Source organism: Pelodiscus sinensis, chromosome 8 (genome assembly GCF_052426305.1).
Source record: "Pelodiscus sinensis isolate ZL-2025 chromosome 8, ASM5242630v1, whole genome shotgun sequence".
Lineage (NCBI taxonomy): Eukaryota > Metazoa > Chordata > Testudines > Trionychidae > Pelodiscus > Pelodiscus sinensis.
The window spans coordinates 66,777,290-66,801,903 of NC_143059.1; the positions used below are offsets into that span (position 1 = coordinate 66,777,290).

Here is a 24,614-nt window from a genome sequence, read left to right on the forward strand (position 1 = left end):
CAGGTTGGGCAGGGATGGTGTCCTAGGCCTCTCTTTGCCAGAAGCTAGGGACAAGGGATAGATCATTTGATGATTCTTGCTTTGCTCATTCCATCTGGGGCCACTGGCATTGGCCACTGATGGAAGACAGAATACTGGACTAGACGCACCTTTGGTTTGACTCAGCATGGCCATTCTTATGTTCAAAATAGAGAAGCCAGCTCAAACCAATACATGTTAAAAAGGAACCAAAGAAGTCTTCTGGTCCTCCTCTATGGATCATAAAGAGGCACGTAAAAGAGACTCAACCCCATTTTTGTATGATTTTGCAGATGACCCTTCGATCAGTGAGAGTCTGATTAAGTAACTTGACTTGTCAAAATGCAACAAGTATGATGAGCAGATCAGGACCAAGAGTGGATAATGCAACCAATTTCCTGCATTGATTCCAGACAGGTAAATTCCAATGTGTGAAGTATATTTTCCACCCTCACTAAAATGTACATGCTTTTTATAAAGATTAGTCTTTCTACTAATATCATGGAGAAGAGGAAAGCTATGTCACTTGCACAGAGCAGGAACAATACGTGTCTTGGCTTCTGTTAGTCGTTTACAGAAGGTGTTTCATATGTATCAATCATGTATTAATCCTTGCATCTGTGAGACACTTAGTTCTTTACCAAGCAAAGGAGCAGCTGCTTCACACATGAGGTAGGGACTCAGCTAGCAAAAACTCATAAAAGCCAACTGCAAGAAGGAACAATCAGGTCTTTAGAAACCCAGTGTTGATTGGTGGACTGGGTAGTAGCACAAGGTTGCTTATGGACATCTCATCTACCACCACTGAGAACAGCTTCTTTCCATCGTCAGGTAGTTGAAGGCTGCTATCAAATCCCTCCCTCACTCTTCTCTTCTGCAGACTAAATAAGCCCAAATCCCTCAGCCTCTCCTCATAAGTCATGCGATCCAGTCTGCTAATCATTTTCATTGCCCTCTGCTGTACTCGCTCCAATTTGTCCACAACCTTTCTGTAGTGGGGAAGCCAAAACTGGGTGCAGTACTCCAGATGTGGCCTCACACCAGTGCCAAATAGAGGGGAATAACCACTTCCCTTCATCTGCTGTCAATACTCCTCCTAACGAGACCCAATGGGGGGGGGGGGCTCTAACTAAAGAGGAGGGGCTATGACCATAGGATAGGACAGCAGTTGTAACCACCTTCCCTGTCACACACTGCATGCTGTATAGCAAATTTCACCTACCCAGACCTGGCTCTCATCATACAATTAGCTGGGCTGTAGGCAGGTAAACTCAGTTTTACCCAAGATATTACAAATAAGAGCCAGATAGTTAAAAATTAATCTCTTCTTGAAGTGTGAAGTGCCATTTAGTATAAAATGCTTTCAGGGCACAGGTTTGTACATACTCACTTTATAGAAGTAACAAGGTAGAACCATCCAATATTGTTATAGCGATAAATATGGATGCTAAGGTAACTGGATGGATTTTAATATTCCTTAAATATTTACACATTCTAAGTTGTTGATCAGTTTCACTTTAAATAATTCTAGATACCAAAACCAAAGCAAACCTTAAAACAAATCAGATGCAAGGTGTTTTGCTAATGAAATTCACTGACAAGTCATCTGGTTTAAAACAGCTGTCTGAATATTTTAAGAATCATCTATAAAGGGACGTAATTTTATTAGCAGGATAGCTGCAGATATTTAGCTTTCACATAGCACTTTCCATCCCAGATAGCTAAGTGGTTCATAAATGAAGCATAAGTATAGTGTATTCCCATTGTACAGAGAAGAAAACAGATGCATGCAAAGGGGAGCTGACTTGGTCAGTGTCTCATGGCTGGTCAGTGGCAGAGCCAGGAATAAAGTCCAGGTCTCTTAGGGCTTGTCTACACTAGCAGGAAGTGGGGGAGGCAGAGATCAGTCTAAGTTGTATAACTACAGCTTCGTGACTAGTGTAGCTGAAGTCAACATACTAACTATGGCATCTTTGCATCAGAGTGTCGACAGGAAACACTCTCCCATTGACTCCCTTTGTACTTCTAATTGAGGTAGAGTACCAGAGTTGATGGGAGAGCGATCAGCAGTCAATTTATCATGTCTGTACTAGACACAATAAATTGATCCCTGCTGGATCAATCCTTGCTCCCATCAGTTTGGCCCATAGTGTAGACCTGCCCTTAGGCTACATCCACACAACAATTAAAGACCCACAGCACTGAGCCTTAGGGTATGTCTATACTGGAATAAAAGGCCTATGTCAGAGCTGGCCAGAATCAACTCACTCAGGCTCCTGAGGTTCAGGCTGTTGGGCTAAAAACTGCTGTGGAGACATACAGGCTCAGGCTGGAACCCCAGTCTGGGATCTTCCTGCCTCTTGGGGCCTCAGAAACTGAGCCTGAACATCTGCACAGGAATTTTACAGCCCTGTGGCTCAAGGCCCATGAGCCCCAGTCAGCTGATCTAGACTAGCTATGGTTGTTTAATGACTGTGTAGATGTATCCCTAACACGCAGATCAGCTGGCTGGGGCTTGTGAGGCTTGACCTGCAGGAAACATACAGGTTTAGGCTGGACTGCAGAATCTGCAGCCTGAGCCCCAGAAACCATAATCAACTGATCCAGGCTCACATTTGGTGCTGTGGGTCTTTGATTGCTGTGTAGCTGTATCCTTTTTCTTCCAATCCAGTGCCCCAAAATTGTCTAGGTTCCCTAGGCTATTCTGCACTATAGGATAACACTTTCAGGGATCCAAGTATTAATGTCACACACACATGGTAAAATCCACCCCTCATTCACTAATATATTAACACACACACACCCTGACACAAATGGTTAATTTAGGTAAGTTTTTATGAAAATCATGTAAGGCTCGTGTGCGCTCTCTACTAGTACTGCTCAGCAGTTACTTACTAAACCCTGTTCCCACACGTGGGGTGATGTTACCAAACGATGTTTGAACACAAACAGGGAGGAAGTAAATAAAGAAAAAAGGCCACTTTGGTCTCAGGCTGTTCTAGAAGGACAGGAAATCAAGGCTTGCCAACATGGAAAAAAGACAAAGCCAGCGGGGAAATAGGGTTTATTTTTAAGCCTTACTGGGAGTCATTGCAAACAATGGAGAGCAGGAAAAAAAATTCTAACAAACCATAAACGATGGAAAATGTGATAAGAATCTGTCCTGTGCTCTGGCTTCCGTTCATGGGTTTGCTTACAAGAGTTCTTACAGTGAATGGCTTATGTTAAACAATTGTCTAGCCCTGTACCAGGACTGACATGTCCTCCTCTACTATGGTATCGAAGCCTCCTCAAATGATTAGTGGGTTTTGTCTTCATAATCTCCCTGTGAGGTAGAGCAGGGCCATTAGCTCCGTTGAACACAAAGGGGAATGGAAGCCCAGAGAGACTAAGTGACAATCAAAGTCACACAAGAAGTCTGTGACTGAGGAAGATCACCCGAGTCCCAGTCCATTGCTTTTGTCACAAAACCATGCGCCCTCCCCTAATGCCAACCGATAACAAGGAAAACTCCTACGAACTGAGTGGAGATGGATCTTCTCCCATATAGAACACAACCAAGCATCTGAAAGGCAAGTGTCTTAGAGGAACAGGCAGCTGGGATCTCGGACAAAGGAAAATTACCTCTTGAATGAAATTACGAGATAGTCCAGCTGTAACAGTGGCAAGGCCTAGAAGAGTTACTTTACTGAATCGTAACATCTGAGCAAGGAACCACTTGCTAGCCAAGTACCAACTGCCCAAGACCAGAACCAAGCTGAGTTGGAGTATTTCAGGAATAACTAGATCATAAATCTTGGCTAAAACTTGGATAGGGGTTAAGTTAAAATCCTATGGAGACTGATAAGTATGCACTTCCCCCTTAGTCAACATAACTGTAAGCATAACCCCCAACCCAAGAAAAAGGTGCGTGTGAACCTGCCCAGGAACTTTTGGCTGGGTATTGTTTTGGATAGGCAGGTGCCGGAAGAGAGATCGCACAACCTGAGCCAGAGAGGAAGGGGACAGGAGAAAAAGCCAAGCTGGATCCCATGAGCTCAGCAAGACCCTAAAAACAAAAAAAAAAAAAAAACAAAAAAAAAGAGAGAGCTTTGGAGTCTGCTTTTGGCTAAAGAGGCTCGCAGGCTGGTAAGCTAAAAAACTGCTCCTTTTGTTCTTGGTTTTTTCTGTGTTCAGAGACATAGGAGTTTGTACGTTTCTTGGAAATAAACTAGATTGTCTAAGAGTTTTGAGAGGGAGTTCTCCAGGTAAAAGAGGAGTAAATACGGGACCCTTGAGGTAAGTGGCTGTCTGTAGTGTGTGTTTGTGTGGGGGGGGCGTTACTTGCTGTGTGCTGAGCTTGTGTTTTGTCTGTTTGGTTTGTTTGTTTATTTGAAGGAGTGTGTGCTGTGGCTGGCAGCTGGAAGCTTCTAAAGGTTTGAAATCTAGAAGCCTCTGTTAATTGGCTGAGCCTTAGTTAGGGGGAGGGGCTACCAGGGCTTTATAAAGCTGTGAGTCAGCGACCAGGAGCAGCAAACAGGGAGTTTTGAGAGAGAGTTTAGAGAGGGAGGTTAGAGGGCTCTAGTTTCTTCTGAGCTTCTTTAAACATAACTTTTATAATAATCTGTATTCCACACATTTAATAAGAAGCCCAGTTTATAATTAAACTTTTTCATAAGAAAAATGGAGACAGAAGCCCAGCAACAGAGTGGGGGCTATCTTGTCTATTGCGTCGAGTGTAACACGTATGATTACCTGCCCTGTGGGTGGGTGGCGTATCTGTGCTCCCACTGCAAGGAGCTCCTGACCCTCAGAGACCGAGTTCGAGCTTTGGAGGCCAGGGTGGCTGAACTGAAGGAGCTAAGGGAGACAGAGTTATGCTGATGAGACTTTCTGGGACACTGTAGCACTGTCCCACCTCCAGTCTGAGAACCCCAGTGCTCTTAAGGAGGATGAAAGTCTCAAGGGAACAGTGATAGAAATGTAGCCGTGTTAGTCTGGGGTAGCTGAAGCAAAATGCAGGACAATGTAGCACTTTAAAGACTAACAAGATGGTTTATTAGATGATGAGCTTTCGTGGGCCAGACCCACTTCCTCAGATCAAATAGTGGAAGAAAATAGTCACAACCATATATACTAAAGGATACAATTAAAAAAAATGAACACATATGAAAAGGACAAATCACATTTCAGAACAGGAGGGGGATGCGGGGGGGGGGGAGGAAGGAAGGTAAGTGTCTGTGAATTTGATGATATTAGAGGTGGGGAGAGTGGGATGTTTGTGAGTTAATGGTATTAGAGGTGATAATTGGGGAAGCTATCTTGGTAATGGGTAACCGAGCATTCAATGGGAGCAGAGGGAAACCATCCCATAGTTGGGACCCTCCTCCCAGAGGATGTTGCGGTATCCTCTCGCACTGAGGATACCTCTGAGGGGGAGGGAACGCCAGTTGTTAGGAAGAGGCAGGTTTAGTAATGGGTAATTCAATCGTTAGAAACATAGATAGTTAGGTTTGTGATGACCAGGAGAACCGTATGGTCACTTGCCTGTCTGGTGCGAAGGTTGCGGATCTCTCGAGGCATCTAGATAGACTTATGTGTAATGCTGGGGAGGAGCCGGTGGTCGTGGTACATGTAGGTACCAATGACGTCGGGAAGGGTAGGAGAGATGTCCTGAAGGCCAAATTTAGGTTGCTAGGAAAGAGACTGAAATCCAGGACCTCTATGGTGGCATTCTCGGAAATGCTTCCAGTTCCACGCTCAGGGCCAGGTAGGCAGACAGAGCTTCAGAGTCTCAATGTGTGGATAAGACGATGGTGTAGGGAAGAGATGGTGTAGATTTATTAGGAACTGGGGACACTTTTGGGAGAGTGGGAGCCTATACAGGAAGGATGGGCTCCACCTAAACCAGGGTGGAACCAGACTGCTGGCACTAAAAAAAAGGCCATAGAGCAGTTTTTAAACTAAGAGATGGAGGAAAGCCGATTGGTGCGGAGAAGCACATAAATCGGAGGGAGACTTCTCTTAGAGGAGAATCCATTGATAAAGGTTCTCTAAGCTGTAGTCAGAAAGAGAGGAGGGGAGAGGACAAACCATGGGCCAGCGCAAACAAACAACCGTATATAAAGGAATCCAATGCATCAGGGAAGGGCAGACAAATAAGCAGTGGCAAATTTTTAAAGTGCTTCTACACAAATGCTAGGAGTCTGACTAATAAGATGGGTGAACTAGAGTACCTCGTATTAAAGGAGGAGATTGACATAATAGGCATCACTGAAACCTGGTGGAATGAGGAAAGTCTGTGGTACACAATCATACCAGGATATAAAATATATCGGAAGGATAGAGCAGGCTGTGTGGGTGGCGGAGTGGCACTGTATGTGAAAGATAATGTAGAATCAAATGACATAAAAATATTAAGTGAATCAACATGTTCAATAGAATTGCTATGGATAGTAATCCAGTACTCCAATAATAAGAATTTAGCAGTAGGGATATATTATCGATCACCTGACCAGGACAGCAATACTGACACTGAAATGCTGAGGGAGATTAGAGAGGCTACCAAAATAAAGAACTCTATAATAATGGGGGATTTTAATTATCCCCATATTGACTGGATACATGGCACCTCAGGAAGAGAAGCAGAGATACAATTTCTCAAAGGCTTAAATGACTGCTTTTTGGAGCAGCTGGTACAGGAATCCACAAGGGGAGAGGCAATTCTTGATTTAGTCCTGAGTGGAGCGCAGGATCAGGTCCAGGAAATAACCGTTACAGGACCGCTTGGGAATAGTGACCATAATATAATAACATTCGACATTCCTGTGGTGGGAAGAACACCTCAGCAGTCCAGCACTCTGGCATTTAATTTCAAAAAGGGGAATTACACAAAAATGAGGAGGTTAGTTAAACAGAAATTAAAAGGCACAGTGACGCCATAATAGAGGCCCAACTTAAATGTATACCCCAAATTAAAAAACATAGTAAGAGACCTAAAAAAGAGTCACCGTGGCTTAACCATCATGTAAAAGAAGCAGTGAGAGACAAAAAGGCATGTTTCAAGAAGTGGAAGTTCAAGCCTAGTGAGATAAATAGAAAGGAACACTGCCAAATCAAGTGTAAAAATGTAAGAAAAGCAAAAAAATAATTTGAGGAACAGCTAGTCAAAAACTCAAAAAGAAATGGCAAAATGTTTTTTAAGTACTTTAGAAGCAGGAAGCCTGCTAAAAAACCAGTGGGTCCCCTAGACGATCGCGATATAAAAGGAGCAATCAAGGACGATAAAGCCATTGCAGAGAAACTAAATGATTTCTTTGCTTCAGTCTTTACGGCTGAGGACGTTGGGGAGATTCCCGAATCTGCACCGTTGTTTGTGAGTTGAGGAGCTGTCCCGGATTGAAGTGTCATTAGAGGAGGTTTTGGAACAAACAGAACAACTTAATGTTAACAAATCACCGGGACCGGATGGCATTCATCCCAGGATTCTAAAAGAACTCAAATGGGAAATTGCTGAACTATTATCTGTGGTTTGTAACCTATCCTTTAAATTGGCTTCCATTCCTAATGACTGGAAGGTAGCTAACATGACACCAATATTTAAAAAGGGCTCTAGAGGCGATCCTGGCAATTACAGACTGGTAAGTCCAACTTCAGTACCAGGCAATTAGTCGAAACAATAGTAAAGAATAAAATTGTCAGGCACGTAGAAGAACATAATTTGTTGGACAAAAGTCAACATGCAAAAGCAGCGAGGAGTCCTGTGGCACCTTAATGACTAACTGAAGTGCTCGAGCATAAGCTTTCGTGGGCAAAGACCCACTTCATCAGATGCATATGATAAGGTGCCACAGGACTCCTCGCCGCTTTTGCAGATTCAGACTAACACGGCTACCCCTCTGATAAAAGTCAACATGGTTTCTGTAAAGAGAAATCATGTCTTACTAATCTATTAGAGTTCTTTGAGGGGATTAACAAACATGCAGACAAGGGGGATCCAGTAGATATAGTATACTTAGATTTCAGAAAGCCTTTGACAAGGTCCCTTACCAAAGGCTCTTGTGTAAATTACATTGTCATGTGATAAGACGGAAGGTCCTTTCATGGATTGAGAACTGGTTAAAAGACAGGAAACAAAGGGTAGGAATAAATGGTAAATTTTCAGAATGGAGAAGGGTAACTAGTGGTGTCCCCCAAGGGTCAGTCCTGGGACCAATCGTGTTCAACTTATTCATAAATGATCTGGAGAAAGGAGTAAACAGTGAGGTGGTAAAGTTTGCAGATGATACTAAACTGTTTAAGATAGTCAAGATAGAAGCAAACTGAAGAACTCCAAAAAGATCTCACCAAACTGAGTGATTGGGCAACAAAATGGCAACTGAAATTTAATGTGGATAAGTGTAAAGTAATGCACGTTGGAAAAAATAACCCCAACTATACGTACAGTATGATGGGGGCTAATTTGGCCATGACACATCAGGAAAGAGATCTTGGAGTTATCATGGATAGTTCTCTGAAAACTTCCACACAGTGTGCAGCGGCAGTCAAAAAGGCAAATAGGATGTTAGGAATTATTAAGAAAGGGATCGAAAATAAGAGACACAAAATATCTTACTGCTCTTGTATAAAACAATGGCACGCCCACATCTTGAATACTATGTACAGATGTGGTCTCCTCACCTCAAAAAAGATATTTTGGCCTTAGAAAGGGTTCAGAAAAGGGCAACTAAAACAATTAGGGGTTTGGAATGGGTCCCATATGAAGAGAGGTTAAAGCGACTGGGACTTTTCAGTTTAGAAAAGAGGAGACAGAGGGGGGATATGATAGAGGTCTATAAAATCATCAGTGGCATGGAGAGGGTGAATAAAGGAAAGTTATTTATTAGTTCCCATAATAGAAGAACTAGAGGACACCAAATGAATTTAATGGGTAGCAGGTTTAAAACTAATAAAAGAAAATTCTTCTTCACACAGCGTGTAGTCAGTCTGTGGAACCCCTTGCCAGAGGAGGCTGAGAAGGCTAGGACTATAACAGAGTTTACAGAGAAGCTAGATAATTTCATGGAGATTAGGTCCATAAAAGGCTATTAGCCAGGGGATAGAAATGGTGTCCCTGGCCTCTGTCAGAGGCTTGAGAAGGATGGCAGGAGACAAATTGCTTGATCATTGTCTTCGGTCCACCCCCTCTGGGGCACCTAGTGCTGGCCACTGTGGGCAGACAGGCTACTGGGCTAGATAGACCTTTGGTCTGGCCCAGTATGGCTGTTCTTATGTAAGAAAATACCACACAATCAATTTCTACTCCCAACTGGTGCATCCCCAGGGTCCTGAACTTTGATGAACTGGTCAAGTTGAAAACAGGCAACATTATCTTGTGTATGAGATGATCTCCAAGCACTTTACAATGAAGGGCTGTATCATTCTCTCTACTTTACAGATGGGGAAACTGAGGCATATAACAAAGCAGAGACTCGCCCAAGATCACCCAGCAAGCCAGTGGAATAGAGCCCAGGTTTCCTGAGTCTCAGCAGTTCAGTGTGCTAGCCACTGGGCCACAGATGCTATTAAACTGGTTGTACTATTCGCAAGACACTTAAACCTAAGGCTTTATTCATACACACTATAGTGTCGTCATGACACGGGTGACTCTCAGCTTAGCATCTCAAACACCGTGCCTACAGTCTTATTACTTCTCAGTTCCTGTCCTTGTCAGGGGCCAGGATGATAGCGAACTGGCGTGGGTCAGATGGAAGTGATACCCACTTGTCTTTTGGGAGTTGCCGCTATCTTACAGCGGGTTAAAGTTCTTTTGTCACAAGGAGTTAAAGCAGGACATTCTTTCCATCCCTGGGGTCTAGGGTTGGTAGAAGTGGCTGAAGCTACTCAGACTTCCATACCAATTTGCCAACTTATGCAAGCTGAGAAGTTGGCCTGTAGAATCCAACGATGCTTACTGGGAGTGAGAGATTGACCAAAGTCATGCTATTTCTTGGGCCCAGGAACACACAAGTTAATTTCAAGCATTTAGCAGCTTACTGGCAGATTGCTACAATAATGAAAAAGGTTTATACATGGATTCTTGATGCAAATTGTGGGATACTGATGGAAATCTCTGACAGCAGCTCTTATTGTAAAAGCTGCTAATAAACAGATATACAGGCTATGTGTACATGGTTGGCCTCAGCAGAAATTAAGAGACCTGGGACCTGCATTGATAAATGGATGGAATCAGGGCTTAAATTTGTAATGATAGAGGGGGGCAAGAACTCAAGCAATATGTTTATATTCGTAACTGATGCAGCAAAGCCTAGAGGCACCAGAGCTGAGCCGTGGCACAAATTAAGGACTGGATGGAATGGATCTCGCAATAAGTCTTTTCCATTGCTAACTTCTATGATGTTTTGCCTTAGCCTTTTAATTTAAAAATCTCTAATAATTAACCGTAAGTATCACAACATTCTCAAGCAAAAAACCTTCAAACACAGACGGCAAGGAGAAACTGCTGAGCTGGAATTCATATGCAAATTTGACACTGTGACAAAAGTTTTAAATAGAAACATGGAGTGGTTCTCACATTACAATAGATAATTTCCCCTTCAGGTACGCTCACATCTCATCACTTTAAAAACAATGAGTCGTCTCTAAGGTGCTACAGGACTAACAAAAATTAGATATAATAGTATCATGAGCTTTCATGGGCAAAAACCCACTTCCTCAGATGAGCAAGGAGTGGGTTTTGCCCACAAATGCTTGAACTTGATTGAACACATGCTTAAATATGTTGCTGATCTGAGCACAAGTGAGGAAAAGTTGTAATACCAGGTCGTATTCCTCCAGGACATCAATTTTTTTTTAAAGGCAACACAGAAAATATTAATTTAAAAAAAAAATCTTGTGAAAAACAAAACTTTTTAACAAAAGTAACAACTGATGGAGATGAGAAACCTGTTAGAAATAAAGTGATGTGGGAGCTGTGAAAAGAAGAAGTTACTCATCCTGTGAAGTAACGATGGTTCTTCGAGATGTGTCCCCGTGGGTGCTCCACAACCCGCCCTCCTCCCTGTTCCGGAATTGTTTTCTTTTCTTTTTCAGATGAGCGGGTAAGAGGAACTGAGTGGTTGCTGGACCACGCGTGGCTGATCAAAGGCGCTGCACATGCGTGGTCTGGTGGAGCACAGCTATGACAGCTCTCCGAGCCGCGGTGCCGGAACGGGACCCGACACCAAGAGTGGAGCACCCACGGGGACCACTCGAAGAAGAACCCTCTTACTGAGAATTCTAGAAGATAAAAATAGTGCCCCAATTTTATTATTCTTTTTAAATAACTGCTCCAATAATTGTAACCAAGTAAAAGCAAACAGTACACATAATTAACTGGGCTGTCAAAGGTAATTCATACAGACAGAAAATAGATGCAACACAACAGAGGAGTAATGGGATAAAAGATGTCAAGAAATTGACATGGTCTCTGTCTCCCTGGAAAGTGTATGGGATTATTATAGCCAAGCTCCTCAGTCTATGCAGCTGGTTGGCCAATAGGAATGTCTTGTATAGTTGCTGAAGACAGACAGCAAGACTAAAGGGCTCAACTAGTTACAATTTGGGTTTTACTACAAAAACTCATGACAGAATATATTTGTTAGTCTCTAAGGTGGCACAGAACTGATCGTTTTTAAAGTTACAGACGAACACGGCAACCCCTCTTAGACTAGCTACAACTTTGACAGCCTTTTGGTTAACAAAGAGAGCTAAGAAGTATTGTAATTCCCTCTGGGCCAGAGAAGTCACAATGGCTAATCCTAAAATCAATCCCTTAATCACATCTATCAAATTAGAGGCAGCTGTCAAAAAAATAACATATGCAAACGCTTCCATGGGAGCATGGCTCAGTCCACACAAAACAAAGGTCTTTAATTCAGATGCTGGACACAGACAGAAATGGAGGAATGTTCCACACACACTAGAATTTCTTCTCTCCCCTTTTTGGATGCTGCACCATTTAATTTTATTTTTCCAGTTATTAATTAAGCCACTTGTGTGCTTCAGATATTTGAGAGATATGGCAGAGAGAATCACTTTTGACAGGGGAAGGAGAAGCTGATCAGACCCAAACTATGAGTCCAATTAATTTACCCTTTTAAAACCCAGCTAAAAAATTAGTTCAGAATGTCAAGTGACTGTTCGTTGTTCATGTTCTCCAAACAGAAGATTGCTCCAAGAGCACATATCTGTAAGCAGAGCAGAACAGCCAATCCTGGGTCAGGTGACTGTAAGCTTAAAAGCTCGGCTCTTACCATACCTCAAGCCATGTTCAAATCCATCCACTCCCCCGCCCCCGGCCAGCTACCCTCCAAAAAAGCCCATGCCTGTTTCTGACAAGCACCTATGGTCAGTGCTCAGATATTATGGTGAGAAATGAAAGATACTAACAAATTGGAATTTGGCTTTCAATCTTCTAAGCATGACTGCCAAAATATATTCAATGTGAAGTCAATTTAAAAAGTGGAAAACAGATTGAAGATGGACAAAAAAAAAACCCCAAACAAACTCATGGCTGGTTCGAGGGAGTTTTCCTTCAAAGGTTTTCCCTCGTGGTTTAACCAGGAGATCTATAACTGTCAGTAACAACAACAAAACTGCCCGTCTTGAAAGTAAAACTATCAAACAACGCAAAGAGCATCATGCAGAGAAGGCCGGACACACACTTCGAGGGCACCATAGCTCCTGCAGAACATGGAGAAGAGGTCTTGCAACTCCATCAGACAGTAATGGGCCAAATGTAAGCCTATGTTGTGTAGAGATACTATTTGGAGAGGTTTATTTACAGCTTTATTTTAAAAGAAGGGTTTGACACAAAGCTCACTCATTAACCCCCCCAACAGCATCTCCTTGTCATGGGCAAAATAAAAAAAAATCACAATCTTTAATTGTGGTTAATCTTACCATTTTTTGCCCATTCCTAAACAGGTTCCATTTAAAAGTGATCTATTTCTGCCAGGCCATCAGCTCGAGTCACCAGCTGTAAAGAAAATTCAGTTTTTAAAAAGTTGCTCTTCAAAAGGGCCATTTGTACCATCGTCTCCTTTAAAGCCAACACATGTGATTTAGCACAGAGTGTGAAGTTGTTAGCTTAGCCATGCATGCTTGGTGAGGTTGCAGAGCATACAATGAGTGCAGATGGTAGGGGTCTGCAGATGTATTGGGGCCCACAGCGGAAATGCACTTCACTGTGTCTGCAAGTGCTTTTGACACTGACACAAACTCAGCATGGTCAAGGGAAAGCTCAGACGAGATCATTGTCATGCAGATTAAAAGGTGCTGAACCCCTTTATAAAACAGCCTGTTTTCTCTCGCCAAATGTTATATCTTTTATTAGGCCGCTTTGCATGCTGTCTCTCGCTAACATCCAATTTCCCATTTAGCAAGAAGCTATGGCATAGATACACTCACACAACCCCTTTGCCCCACCCATATACACCTTTGTATGTTGGGAGTATATATCTTATTCCCTCTATATCATGATGGAGTTGGAAACTTTAAAAAAAGTTATAGATAATACAATATGCATTTACACAGATGATTTAGAATATAAATAATCAAATTCAAATTTCCACTCCACTGGTCTGAGACAATAACTAGGATTCTGGCAGAATTGAAAAGCCATTTTCTCTCTGAAAGAAAAGGACAAAAAAGGTCAGACTTTGTAACTAGCTGTGAATTGGATTTAAATCTCAGAAAGGCTGACTTAGGAAAATTGACAAGTATATTTCTGTCCTTCCCACACCTTGTTTCTTGCTCTGTTAAGTGTTTTTAAAAAAGAAACTGCATTATGGTGCATGTTGAAGTTTCCAATAAAGATTCAATGAAAACAAACAGAGCCGCTCTTTTAGTACTAACTGACGTGCATGGTGCTGAGTTGTTCTGATGGCACAGAAAGAGTCAGCAAAGTTCTTTGTGGTTTCCATCCTCATACTGGGCAGACTGCCAGGATCTCTCAGTCATAAAGGAACCTGCAGCCTAGGAATTAATGCACATTAGGTACAGCTTAAGTAAGCCCCAAGTAGCATCTGGCTATCAGAAAACTACTTGTGTAAACATAGGGTTAGCTTCTCAAATTACCCGGATACATGCAGCACAAAGTCTCCCAAGATTGCTTCTTTCAGGTAACGTCAGATCGTAACCAGATTCATCAAATCCAGGAAGGATCAAGTAGTCTAGAAGGAGGAGAATGAAAATACTTTGATAATATATCTGAGGAATGAACAGTAGAGAGATAAAAATGGTTATTACTCTTACATATTTGGTAGTTTTACAGTTTCAGACGATGATCCCTACTTCTGCTGAAGATTCAAAATGAGGCTGGAAATAAGGCATACATTGTTAGCAAGGAGAGTAATTAACGACTGGAACAATTTATCAAGACTTGTGGTGGATTCTTCATTACTTCATTATTTGATATCTGGACTGGATTTTTTGACAAGATCTGCTCTAGGAATTATTCTGGGAAAGCCCTATGGCATATGTTATACAGGAAGTCAAGTGAGATGATTGCCCTTCTGACCTTGGAATATATGAATTTCATCTCTAATTATTTGCATAATATTGCCCTATACGGCTTGAACAAAAGAAAAATGATTTGGTATCCTATTCCCCCAACAACTAAATTTATTTTAAAGATGAAAAAATAAAACCAGTCATGGGAAAGACGACTTTTAGTATCAGTGGCTTACAATTAAATGTGTAAAATATAGTTGTCTGAGACATTGTATACCCACATACAGAAGAATAGTTAAGATTTAACTTACAAAATATTGTCATACAATGAAAAAGCAGCATAATTTACTGGGGCTAGAGCTCAGGACTGGGAATCAAGGTTTCCTCAGGGGTTTACATCTAACTTCTGTGTTTTGTTGCTTGAATTTTTGTAAGTCACTTAATTTCTCCATCTCTGTTTTCCTCCATGCATAAAATTAAGATAATAGAATGTACCAACTTTTGTAAAATGATTGAGAACTTTGGGTGAAAGGTTTTAAATCGCACACAGCGCCAACATTTACATAACTACACCATGTTACATGAAAGTGATTCTCCTATGAGAAAGTACAGAGCTATGTGATAAAATACATTTATTATTTTCCTGGGGCCTCACTCGTACTCTGTGCATAACCCTCTGGCTGTATGGATTGCTTCTAACAAACGGAACAGCTGTCACCACTGAAGAAAAGTTAACCCACCACAAACATCTTTATTTCCATCCACATTAAACTGTCTAATGGTAGTGCTCCTATAGGCAATAGTTCTCTATGATTTACAAACAGGTATCACAGACAAGGAAGAAAAAAATTGATTGTATTCCTAGTTTTGGCAGAACATGGGACAGTGAACATTAAAATTCCAATAATGAGGTAGACAGAGAAGATGTTTAAGATCCTTTCTAGAGTTTTATAAAACACATTTGCTGTAATTTCTCTTCCTCCAAGGTCCATGTATTTGGGTTCATGGTACTAAGGATGCCTGATTTTGCAGGTGCAGGAAATACTCATATCCAAGCACTTTTAAATCTACTCTTTAGTGCCACCAAAAGGGAAATAGGAGGAAAAAACCCATCCTGATTTCTCCTCAAAAGTCAGTTTCATTTAATATGGACTTGCAGACAATACAATGCATAATCATAATATGGATTTTGCATAATATCGATACAGGGCAGAGATAAAACCGTTTATGTGCCTTAGTTTTTTTCCTTCATTGATATTTTAATTAAATTTGAATAATTAAATGGACGCAAGGGAACAACGGAAGAGGAGATAACCTGCAGGCATGTGTATGTGTCTGTCTGTCACACACATCCTCCAACTGATGCTCCCCTTGCTCCCGAGGGAGGTATTTACCTTGTTCAGTTGGAATCCTGCTCCAATGAACCTGATCTGGCCCTTTGGAATGGATCTCCTTTCTGAGCTTTGGCACAAGGAAAAGCTGCAATGGTAGCACTTGGCTCTTGAGATTTTAAGAGCAATGACAGAGGCCATTGCCGCAAATCGCCTCCAGTCCATACAGCTGGGAAAATTGGCAACCCTTGGCCAGGTCATCTGCCAATGAAAAATCTTGACACACATACACAACTGTCTCCCTCTGGAGACTCACTTCAGCCAATACAAGAGTTGCATGCAAATTAGTTAGGAGAAGGGCAGTGATTGGTTGAATGACCTCTCATCACTATTGTTCCACATTAGCATGACCTCCGCTGTTGTCCGAGCCCTGTATAAAGAACTATGAAAGAAACTTGGTATTTATTATCAGTAGTAGTTGGGGGGAGTTTTAAAAACACTTCAGGAAATTAGAAGCATGAGTCTTATTCATTGTCAATGGGGTCCGTGGTCCTAAATGCCCTAGAGCTTTTTGAAATCTCCCCTATAATAGTAAGCAATTCAGCAGCCGTGGCAGTTGGCATGGAAATTAAAGACGCCTGCTCTCCTTTACCCCCCACTGTGCTACGCATTAACATGCATGACATTCAAGAGCTAGTCCTGGCACAGTCATTAGAGCTTTAAGCCTCTCTTAGTGGGGCAGCAATGAGAAAATAAGGAGTACTATCAATGTAGGCCTAAAAAAAATCCAGTAGTGCTCATGAGAAAAAGAGCAGAGATTCCTACCCGAGCCAAAGGATGCTCCTGCAAGAGACTGACTTGGCATCCAACATGCAAGACTTTCTTTTGGGCCAGAAAAAGTTTAAAGAAGGAATTTGTGCTCAATGCTTGCTAATTGCCACCACGTATGTGTGCCTTCACCTGCGTCTGGCTGCCACAAAGTTCTCAGAGTAGCATCCTCCTCCGGCCCCCTCCCCATCTGATGCACACTCTTTGTTTAAACAGAGAGGCTGCACTTTGCTGCAAGGTTAATGTAGACAGCTAGACAAGCTATAGAACATGGCACAGTGCCATATGCTCCTTAGCGATATTCCCCCATCCACACACAGGGCCCAGCAGTCTTTGGACATGTTTACTAACTGTCAATTAGCTGATCTCAATATGTTGGAAACAGAAACTCAGTCATCCACAACAATCCCCCGTTCCGTCCCCAAGTGGCAGGGAGGGAAAAGGGCTCCACCACCAGAACTGTAACTTTGAAACCTGATCCTCATGAATCTTCAAATGGCAAATGCAACCCAGACTGTTTGTGTTTTGCTGATGTTCATTCAACAACCTCCCATGAAAGGGCCCATTGTGAGTCTCTTCTGCAGCAAAGGGGTTATGATCTCATATACGAGGAGGACTGGCTGAAAGGCAGTGATCTGTGATTAGAGTGATCTCATTTGTTTGGGAGGCTTAAGGCTAAGGGAGACTATCTTGGGAGGCTTTCCTGAGCCTCCCGGATATTGCAAAGTGCATGGATGTGACAGAAATGGGTTCAGGTTGGTGAATGCTGGGAGCATCTGCTTTCCTTTGGCCTTTCCGTGGTAACCATTTCAGTGCATTCTGCATTTTCCACTTTGGCAAGACTCAAGAGGGGTATGCAAAAGTCAGGAATTTCAAGGGAGGCTGTGTTCAGCAAGATGTCTGCCTAGCAGAGGCAGCCCGTCCATATAGGCAAAGTAGGCTGTCGCCTACTGCGCCAAGCTAAATGGGGTGCCAAATGGTGGTGCAATATCATTGAGGGGTTTGGAGGGGGGGGGCGCCAATTGCATGGTTCACCTAGGGCACCAGTTGCTGGCAGCTAGTCTAGGGCCACCCCTGCTGCCTAGAAAAGGCGCCTTCTTGGGTCAGGTGAGAAATTCATTTTTACTCCTCATGCCCTTGCAGCAACAGGAGAGTGAACTAGGTTCAGTCCAGTGATATAAAATCCTGTGTAACCAGTTAACTGTTAAATGTAGTGTTTAACCGGCTAACTGATTAAAGGGGGTCATGGACGAGGGTGCCGCTCCTACTCAGGATGCAGGGTGAGCAGGACTGCCGGTTACCCAGTCACATCCCTAGTTCAGTCCTCCCATGCCAAATCAACAGAATTGTGAGCAGTGTCCCAACCGCAGTCTTTATTACCAGTGCTGAAGGTCAGAACATGCACAGATGGATTTACAGCTCTCTGGTGAACTTTGCAGCATTGACTGTTTGCCCTTTCCTTCAGCAGGAGCTGTAGGTGCTCCGCACATTTGAAAATCTGGCCACCTATTTGGATGCGGCAGCCACAGAGGATACCAAATGCTCTGGGCGTCAGAGAGCTGAGCAGCCACACTCCCACAGATGACAACACAGGAGGCAATCCAGTTTGAACATTCGGGGCTTTGAGAACTACCCTGAGACCAGCAACGCATCGTGCAAGTGGCGGAATCACTAACATTCTAAATCGACAGAGCAGACCAAGGATCAGCCAGCTATTGGATGAGACGGGAAAGGCTTTTTGTCACAACCAACTTGAGCTACATCAGCTCAGCGTCCATGAGGGGGAAGGCTCCTAATTGGATGGCCAATACCAAAAGTCATGCAGTCTCCCTACAGCAGGTGTGGGGAACCTCAGGCTCAGCGGACAGATGTAGCCCCTAGCTTGCCTACATCCAGCCACTGAGGCTCAGCTTTGGGGAGCCCACATTGGCACTCCAGCCCCCCATCACGCACCCGTGGGGCTGAGACATACAAAATCTACTAGCCAGGGCCCCCTAGCTGCTGGTGTGCAAGGAGAATATGGGGAGTTCCTTTTTCCTTCTAGTCAGGGGCTTCTCGCTGTACTTCTCACTTGTGTGTGGCCACCAACTGATTTTTCTGTGGGCCGGGGGCCTTGACCCAAAGAAGGTTTCACACCCCTGCCCTAGAGAAACAATCAGTATTTATAATTTTCTTTGCGTTAGGGTAACAAAGTCACAGATAATGGTACATGTAGCCCAAACTCTTTTCAGGCAGCTTCTTCCAAGAAACACAATTTGTACTGCTCACAAGCTATTATTTGTGTTACAGTAGCACCCAGAGACCGCCAGAAAGATCATGTGAGGCACTCCATGATCTGTTACAGTGCATTTGTACAGCTCCTAAAATAACAGGGGAATCTCGGTTAGGGCCTTTAGATGTGAGTAACACAAATATTAATTTTGATCCCCATTTTACAGACAGGGAGTTCAGGCACAGCAATTAAGTTATACTGGTAGTCTACGGCAGAGCTGAATTACATCTCAGATCCGCTGCCTCCTCCATCTTGTGTCTCTTTGCTACTTAGACCCCTTTGATATATACCACACTTAAAACTAGGAAAACAGAGAAGCAATGAAGAGGGTGGGGGGTGAATCTTGCCTCACTCCCAATCTGTACCAGCTGTGTTCCAATGCACTGCAATAGTTCAAGAGCAGAATATCACACACACCTCGCATGCACACCGTTTAACAAATCCACTTAAGGCCCTTAAGACTTTCAAACAAACTCCTGCTGGAGTTTAGCAAAACAGTAGCTCAGCAGAGTCCAACGGCATAACGTTGGTACAATGTGCTTGAGATCTAGGTCAGAGCCTGAACGCAAGTCCAGAATGAAAGAACTAATCAAGAAACAGCCAACGGAGCAAGAACTAAATGCTGCTCTTGGTTCCATTGGTGCCCACACTGAGTAACACCATTGCCTTTAACAGGATTACTCTGAATTTACAGCACACCAGGTAAGCGAGGGTCAGACTCCATCCCTTGACTGTACCCAGCAGTAGATTCACAAAAGTCTGCTTAGAAACTCTGGCAGAATTTTAATGATGAAAAAACAGTCAGTTTGAAGAGACACTCACATGTTAACTGGGAAAGCTCTTGGGCCTACACTCAACTGGAGTGAAAAGCTTTTGTTTGAATGCCAGCTGCTAATTCAGCCCCTAATTTCTATCTCTTTTGTGTGTGTGTTGCTGATACACATAGTTCTAACACAATTAAAAGAAAAAGGTATTTTCACTTTATTTTTTTCTTCTCAGACTGGAAAAGTTAAGAATAGTTCTGATGAGAATGGTTTGCACAGATAAGGAACATCTGATGCATAATGTCACTGCTGTAAAGTATCATGATGAAGTAAATGGGTAACAGGTTTAAAACTAATAAAAGAAAGTTCTTCACACAGCGCGTAGTCAACCTGTGGAACTCCTTGTCAGAGGAGGCTGTGAAGGCTAGGACTATAACAGAGTTTAAAGAGAAACTAGATAATTTCATGGAGGTTAGGTCCATAAAAGGCTATTAGCCAGGGGATAGAAATGGTGTCCCTGGCCTCTGTTTGTCACACGCTGGAGAAGGATGGCAGGAGACAAATCACTGGATCATTGTCTTCGGTCCACCCTCTCTGGGGCACCTGGTGCTGGCCACTGTTGGCAGACAGGCTGCTGGGTTAGATGGACCTTTGGTCTGACCCAGTACAGCCGTTCTTATGATGTCATCACAGCTGACAACATTTCCTAGTGTAGGCTGGCTTGTGTAACCTGCCTACCGTGGTGTAATGAGATGGGTGTGGGTGAGCGTGAGACAGAGGGGATGTATCCCTGCAGCTTTACCTGTATTGGATCTGCCATGCTAAAGTGTTTATCTTGCTCCTCTTGTGACTGTCCTGGAGGGGAAAAAAAAAGACAATTCAATGTTAGCTCAAATGATGGAAGCTATGCCATTCTGGGGTGCAGTCCAGACCAATGAGGGGCTGCATCACCACTCGCTCTGCTCTCTGGGGTGCCTTCCAATTCTTTGTAGCTCCCAACCCAGCCTCTTCATGAACACCCGAAAGGTCTCATCCTGAGGGGCTCTGTGAAGCAATTCATCCCAGAATGAGGTTTACTTTTTTTGCAGCAGTGTCACACTGCTGACTCGTATTTAATTTGTGATCCACTATGGCCTCTAAGTCCCTTTCCACAGAACTCCTTCCTACGCAGTCACTTCCCATTTTGCATGTCTGCAACTGACTGTTCTTTTCTAAATGGAGGATTTTCCATTTGTATTCAAAACTGGCTACAGGGAGATGTAAAAGTCCATATTGTGTTATCAGTCCCTTGGTCCATCTAGCCCCCTAACAAATAGGAACTAAGTGATGCAAAAGGGAAGAGCTTATAGCCTCACTGGCTTAAGTATTAAGACAGGTTAAATACATTTTTGACTAAATATGTGGTCAGCTTGGTTAAAAGTAACCCATCCACTTGGTTATTTTTGCCCATTGGCTTGTGGAAAACTCTCTCCGGGTATGTCTACACTACCCCGCTAATTCGAACTAGCGGGGTAATGTAGGCATACCGCACTTGCAAATGAAGCCCTGGATTTGAATTTCCCGGGCTTCATTTGCATAAGCCGGGCGCTGCCATTTTTAAATCCCGGCTGGTTCGAACCCCGTGCTGCGCGGCTACACACGGCATGAACTAGGTAGTTCGAACTAGGCTTCCTAATTCGAACTACCGTTACTCCTCATTCCACGAGGAGTAACGGTAGTTCGAACTACCTAGTTCATGCCGTGTGTAGCCGCGCAGCACGGGGTTCGAACCAGCCGGGATTTAAAAATGGCAGCGCCCGGCTTATGCAAATGAAGCCCGGGAAATTCAAATCCCGGGCTTCATTTGCAAGTGCGGTATGCCTACATTACTCCGCTAGTTCGAATTAGCGGGGTAGTGTAGACATACCCTCCCTGAGTATTGTTTGACAAGGATGAGGAGTTAAAGCCTTGCTCTGGGAAGTTTATTGGTCTCTGATACGGTCAGTCATCTCTGACCTTTGCTTTCATTTCACGAGCAAACAACATTTGGAGAAACTGTTGGTTTTGACAACAGATCAGGTGGTATCTGGCAGGTAGGGGGAGAAAAATCTATATTTGGAGTAGTGAAGGAGAATGGATGCATTTTTCCATGGTGTTATCTTGCTGGGACAGACTACTTGTGATTAAGACTGACAGTTGAGTACCAGGGTAAACAGCACCTTATCTCTATGGTGCCTGCCTCTGCTGATTTCAGCAACTGTACACTCACTCCTGAGTCACACAGCTCTGCAAGCTGTTACAGTGACCTCATTTACTAATGTTGTACTATCAAAGCCTGTGTTAAATACCTTAGGATTGTGCCAAGGAAATATAGCGTAGCCAGAAAGGCCAAAGCTTGTGTGCACAGTTAACTCTGGGCATCACATGGATTGATTTTAAAAATCATTTTCATGCTATGGAAAGTGACAAAGCATAAAACCCAAAAGACGTGTGGGGGGGGGGGGAACCCCCTCTCAGTTTGGATTTTCATTTAACAGGTTTGACACATCTGAACCCTACTGGGGACAGGCAGAACAAACAAGAACATTCAAGGCAAGACTGGCCAAGAAGAAAGTTCTGTTAAACGTCTGTTTGGATACTTCCAGCCATTGTACTCGTCTAACAGGATTTCATTCATAATTGAATCACACATGGAAATGGTCAAGGACTGATGCACTTTCACTCACTTTGAACATTTACTGACAGGTTATCAAAATGGACAATTTTTCCACCTCTTGAGAAGCTCAGGGTATCTGGAACAGCCATGGCCTTGTCCATCATCTTTCTCCATAAGGACTTTCACCTGTTAGTGACACAAGTAAGTATAGAAATCGTCATGCTTGGTATTTTCCAGATCCCAAGGAATGTCCCTTACCTTAAGGAGCTCAAAATCTAAGGACAGACAGAGGTCAGAGCAAGAGAACAATATAGAGTTTTATGCATACATCAGCAAGATTCAACCTATGTCCACACTATCGCAGAAAGGTGACCTAAGGTACTCAACTCCAGCTACAAGAATAACATAGCTGGAGTTGATGTACTATGTCAAGTTACAGCGGCGGGGCAGGGGCGGTGAAGGGAGAAACTCTCCTTTCAACTTTCCTTACTCTTCTCGTGGGGGTGGGAGGGGCAGAGTGTTACAGTACAGACGTTGACTGCAGAGCAATTTGCAGTTGATTTGGCAGGTCTTCATTAGGCTTGCTAGATCAATCTCAGAAGAACATAGATCCCACTATAGTTTAGATGTAGCCTCTGTATAGCCAGCATAGAAGTGAGTTTAAAATGGGACTTAAACATGGAGCTGGTGGGTGCCTTGTAATTCATTCAGGAAAGCTGCTTGCATACTATGGTAATATAGATTGTTTAGAAATATATTACAAGTGATCAAGGCCATTCTCCTCACAGACTAGTCAAGTGATTGTATTTCTCCAAGATTTTGCCTGCACTAGAACTACTGTCCTGGTTACTACAGCATAGTGGCCTGACATTTAAAACATGTAGCACTTTAAACACTAACAAGATGGTTTATTAGATGATGAGCTTTCGTGGGCCAGACCCACTTCCTCAGATCAAATAGTGGAAGAAAATAGTCACAACCATATATTCCAAAGGATACAATTAAAATTTTTTTAAATTTTAATTGGTATATATGGTTGGGACTATTTTCTTCCACAATTTGATCTGAGGAAGTGGGTCTGGCCCACGAAAGCTCATCATCTAATAAACCATCTTGTTAGTCTTTAAAGTGCTACATAGTCCTGTATCTTGTTTCAGCTACACCAGACTAACACGGCTACATTTCTATCACTATTTAAAACATGATTTGGGTTTTAAGAAAAGGGACCTTCTCGCTAAATTATGCTACAGCCTTGCTAAACTTCAAGGTCTAGCAGCAGATTCAGAGACATGGGTAGGTCCCATTCCCGACAAAGACCCAACTGAACCCTGTGGTGGCACTACAGTGACATTATAGGTTTGCCTAGCACATTAGCTCCTGTAGCAGAGACATAATCTGAAATAGAACAAAGAAACAAACACAGAAGAGAAGCGCTGGAGGAAATGCACACTTTAAGGAATGGCCTAACAAAGGTTAGTTGTGAATTCCCATTCACACTATCCCATGAAATGAGCACTAGGTACTTTCCAACACACACCCAATAAGGTCTTGTTGTGCTAAAAATCTTTGTAATAGCAGATGAAGATGTTTTGTGCCTGTGCTCATACCTCCTGGTCATTTTTTCTCTGCTGGTTTAACATCACATCTGAAAGATTGAGTCTGTAACAGCATCCATAGTGCACTGAAGTGCACCTCCTAGAGTTTGGAGCTCTTAATTTTCTGTGAAAGCTGAAGCAATGAGCCAAGCTATTCTGACACACTGGACTGCAATCCAACAGGATCATCAGAATCAACACATGCATGTCATTGCAAAACAAAAACCTGCCCCTTACTGGTTTTGTTTTGGTGATATTGACATGTTTGGCTTTTTGATGGGAGGAAAGTTCCTGGAAGGGAACAAGTTGTATATGACACTTGTATCATCCGCTGTTCCAGAAAGTACAGTTTTGGAATTATTCACACCTGTTTCAAGTTAGAAAAGTTAGGAAATAGTCTAAAAAATGTGACTAAAATGGACTGAGCTTGTTTCCTGGAGTCCACATTCCATTTCAGGGTTTTTAACTGAACTGATAATGAAGCCAGATGTCTGCTTTCATCTCTCTGCCACGCAGCTGGAATCATGCCCACAAAATCTCCACCAAAATACTTTCTTTGAAGGCTGTTGGCTAATGGCTTTCAAATAATGTAGAACAAATGTATCAAAAGTTAAGTTTACTGATGCCACCTAATGGCCATTTGCATGTGTAGCTACAGAACACTGCTGTACAAGTAGTTTGGTGTCTTGATAGTAATTC

At 42.9% G+C, this 24,614-nt stretch overlaps 1 protein-coding gene and 1 long non-coding RNA gene across 4 annotated transcripts in view; one reads left to right on the forward strand and one right to left on the reverse strand.

Moving 5' to 3' along the window:
• LOC106732807 (uncharacterized) overlaps positions 1 to 20,204 on the forward strand; it is a 45,908-nt gene extending 25,704 nt beyond the window's left edge. The window contains exons 2-3 of the long non-coding RNA XR_012905721.2: positions 312 to 435; positions 18,115 to 20,204. This is a non-coding gene — a long non-coding RNA (uncharacterized LOC106732807). The remainder of the gene's footprint in view (positions 1 to 311; positions 436 to 18,114) is intronic.
• MXI1 (MAX interactor 1, dimerization protein) overlaps positions 1 to 22,506 on the reverse strand; it is a 158,194-nt gene extending 135,688 nt beyond the window's left edge. Inside the window, exons 1-4 of one of the 3 annotated variants that reach the window (XM_089780217.1) lie at positions 22,391 to 22,506; positions 20,488 to 20,540; positions 14,116 to 14,210; positions 12,940 to 14,013 (exon numbers count right to left, since the gene is read on the reverse strand). The gene's annotated coding sequence lies outside the window, so the exon portion shown is untranslated. Of the gene's footprint in view, positions 1 to 12,939; positions 14,014 to 14,115; positions 14,211 to 14,292; positions 14,308 to 20,487; positions 21,098 to 22,390 lie in introns of those variants that run through there. The other 2 variants (XM_089780219.1, XM_089780218.1) reach the window with 2 other exon arrangements.
• Positions 22,507 to 24,614: the final 2,108 nt, after the last annotated feature.